Genomic DNA, 3782 nt, shown 5'->3' with positions numbered 1-3782 from the left:
GTGCACTTTTTGCTGTTTTCATGCTCGTTTTCAGGATGAGTAGTCCACTGGTTGTGCACCTTAAAGTGGACGGTGGAACACTCTGAAACCTTCGGTGTTGCTTGCGCTCTCACCAATACTATCATGAATTTTGACAGCACATGCTTCCCGATGTAAACAAATATCAGCTGGTTGGTTTATTTCTATACCGTATAAATTGCGTTCGAGCTGTTTTATTCTCTTTATTATCCCGAAGAACGGAAACTTGTTCCGGATTCAATACCAGTGCCGTTTCCAACAGAGGCGGAGAATTTCACCTGGATGGCACGTTCCAAAGCAAACAACGCTTCCAAGAAGAAATGTGCCCAGAAGGCTTGCTGCAATCGGTTCCAGGCGATGCCGAACAAGAGCAGCAAATCCGAGTGCAAAAAGGCCAACCCAAAGATCTGGTGGAATCGCCCAAATCGAAAAGTTTTCTTTGTTCAGGAGGGTCCTATAAGTTGGTCTCCACAGCAAGAAGCGCTCAGCTGCATCGAAGCTACTCTGCTTCGAGCCAGCTTCGAGCTGTGCCTTAAGGTGACGATGCTCGGTTGTGCCAAGTCCCGGATTCCCACCCGTTGCCCTTCAAAAACGGTAGTTCGAGACTACACCCGCATTGGGAGCTTGAATTTCGTTCGTTTCGGTCTGTTAGCAAAATTTTCTCCCCCGACTTCCGCGATCTGAGTTCGCCAATTTGACTTCCAAGAATTTTTCTTTTGTCATCTGAAAACGGAAATAGGTACTCGAGGTATTTGCGAGGAATAAACGTTCAAAATACCGGAACCGTCAAGCTGGGGTAATTGCAGTCTAGCAGCAGCAAACATAGACCGCCCAGAATCAGCCGGTATTGCAGTTATCATCAGAGCCAGAGGCGAATCTACCAAGCAAAATAAATCTGAAATCTTCACAATTCAACATCTATATATATAAAAAGCAATTTCTGTGGGTTTGTTTGTTTATTTGTTTGTCCACTATAGGCTCAGCCATCTTAAGAGCTAGAGAGCTGAAATTTGGCATGGATACTCATTAGGACCAGGAAGGCTGAAAAATGTTTTCAGATTTTTGGATGACCCCTTCTAAAGGGGGTCGTCCATACGAGACAAATATTGTTTTCGCGATATTGACGTTAGTTTTCGTCGGATTGTGACAAAAATTTGCACATAGGGGTTTTGAAAGATGAGTAATTGATTCCAGGTATTGAATTTCGTGTCAGGGGTCGGCCAAAGGGGTCGTCCATATGAACTGTTCAGTGTTTTTACTATATTGACGTTATTACGCATTGGATTGATATGAAAATTTGCACACGAGTGTTTAGAGGAACGAGCAATCGATTACAGGTATTAAATTCAGGGTCAGGGGTCGGCCAAAGGGATCATCCATATCAAGTTTTTAAAGTTTTTACGATATTGGCGTTATTATGCATTGTATTGAGATGAAAATTTGCAGAGGGAGATTTTAAGGAACGAACAATCGATTCCAGTTATCAAATTTTGTAGAAGGGGTCGGCAAAAGGGGTCGTCCATATTAACTATTCACTATTAATGCGATATTGTCGTTATTATACATCGGATTCAGATGAAAATTGGTACACGAGAGTTTTGAAGGACGAGCAATGGATTTTTTTTTGTAATTCGTTTATTTGAAACGGCTCATACCTTTAGGCTTTAAGGAGCCAAACTCGTTTTGTTTTTTACAATTGTTTGCTTAAGTCTAGATCACTTTTTTAACACTTTTTGAAGAGAATAGGAAATAGAAAGGGAAATATGAAAATTAAAAGAATTATAGACGGAGATCAATAGATTTTAGGAAAAGGTATATTTCGAACATGTAGTCCAAGTCCATCACAGCTAACACATCCCTCACTGGAACGTCAGGTGGTTTTCCTCGGGCCCGAAGGGAGTCTATTAAATTCGTTCTAGCGACAAGATGGTCCTCACACGACCAAACAATATGCTCTATGTCATGGTAACCTAGGCCACAACCGCATAAATTGCTGCCAGTAATATTTATACGATAGAGTACCGCATTCAAGGAAGAATGATTGGACATGAGACGGGAAAATATACGAATAAAATCCCGACTCAGGTTCAATCTATTAAACCAGGGTTTAAAGCTTACCTTTGGGAGAGCAATGGATTTCAGGTAATAAATTCGGTGTAAGGGGCCGGCAAAGGGGGTCGTCCATATTAACCTTTAAATATTTTTGCAATTTTGTCGTTATTTGACATCGGATTGGGATGAAAATTTGCACACGGTAGTTTTCAGAGACGGGCAACCGATTTCAGATGTCAAATGTTTTGCCAGCAGTCGTCGAAAAGGGTCGTCCATATTAAAATTTTTTAATTGTTTTTAGCAATATTCACGTTACTATGCAATGGATTGGACACGGGAGTTTTTAGAGAAGGGCTATCGATTTCAGATATCAAAGATTGTATAAGAGGCAACCGAAAGAGGTTTAAATTTTTGGTATTAATTGCGTTGTTATGCAATGATTGAATCGAAATTTATTGACGAGGATTTTTGTCACGGTCAATTGATTCCTGATTCCAAATTTAGTAGCAGACGACATAAAAAGTGATCGTCCAATATGTTTGAAATTATTACTTAACAATGAATTCGGAAGTACATCTGGAAAATGCTTGGCAGTTGAGTTTCATGACATATTCCAAGTTGAAAGCGAAACGGAATTCGTATGGGATCAGCTAGTTATATATAAATTTATGCTAAAATTTTCATATTATTCAAAAGATAATAATCAACTAAAGTAAATTTCATTTCAATTTTCGAAGTCAAACGAAAACAAATACCAGCTGTAATGGATTTTTGACAGCTTGATGTTTTCTGTTGACACTGCCGATTTCACGTACACCAACAAAGGTGGGTGCAAAACTCGATTCATGCTCGTTTTCAGCGTGGATGGTGCAACACTTTCGGGTGGTGAAAACAAATACGGTATGAATAAAGTGTGCGGACCGATGAGAGATACCAAGAACCAAGAAGAAATATTTCTTACACAATGAGATAGAAAAATATTTTTTTAATGAATTATCATGAAATTACCTTTATTTTCTTCATAGGAAGCATTTCGATAAATTTTTTTAGATGCATATTCATAACTGTCCCATTTCTAAATGAACTATGCTTTAGGTGAGATTTGCCAAAAACCAAAAGCCAGCAGAAGCAAACAGTCCTAGATCTAAAATATTATAAGGTTTATTATTTCCTTCGGAAAATGACAGCCCTTTATTGTTTCTTGGAAAACAAAATAATATTCTATCAAAATATTTTCAACGATTTAGAAGTTTAGTTTAAAGGGTGATACGGTCAAAATTTGGTCAAGGGAAAACGCGTGTAAATCGGTGAAATCGTTCATTTAAAAAATCAAATTAAATTTCTTTTTCAAGTTTAATTAGTATAAAATTCAGGAAAAATATTCAGTTAGGCTTCCGCTTTTCCAAATCCGAATTGCCGGGCATTACGCTTAACCCCTGCCATCAGATTTTGTTCAGCCACGTTGTCCACCATCTTCGCCGCAGAAAGCCAGTTTGCCTTGAACTGCTGCTCATCCTTAGCAGTTGTTTGGTCTTCTTTAGGTTTCGCTTGACAATAGCCCAGTATTTCTCAATTGGGAGGAGCTCTGGCGTGTTGGGAGGGTTCTTGTCCTTGGGAACCACCTACACGTTGTTGGCGGCGTACCACTCCATGGCCTTTTTACCGTGAAGGCAAGATGCCAAATCCGGCCAAAACAGTACGGAACAACCGTG

The sequence above is a fragment of the Uranotaenia lowii genome, chromosome 1 (assembly GCF_029784155.1).
Source record: "Uranotaenia lowii strain MFRU-FL chromosome 1, ASM2978415v1, whole genome shotgun sequence".
Taxonomy (NCBI): domain Eukaryota; kingdom Metazoa; phylum Arthropoda; class Insecta; order Diptera; family Culicidae; genus Uranotaenia; species Uranotaenia lowii.
The sequence above is the reverse complement of the archived record's forward strand: the minus strand, read 5'-3'. Positions refer to the sequence as shown.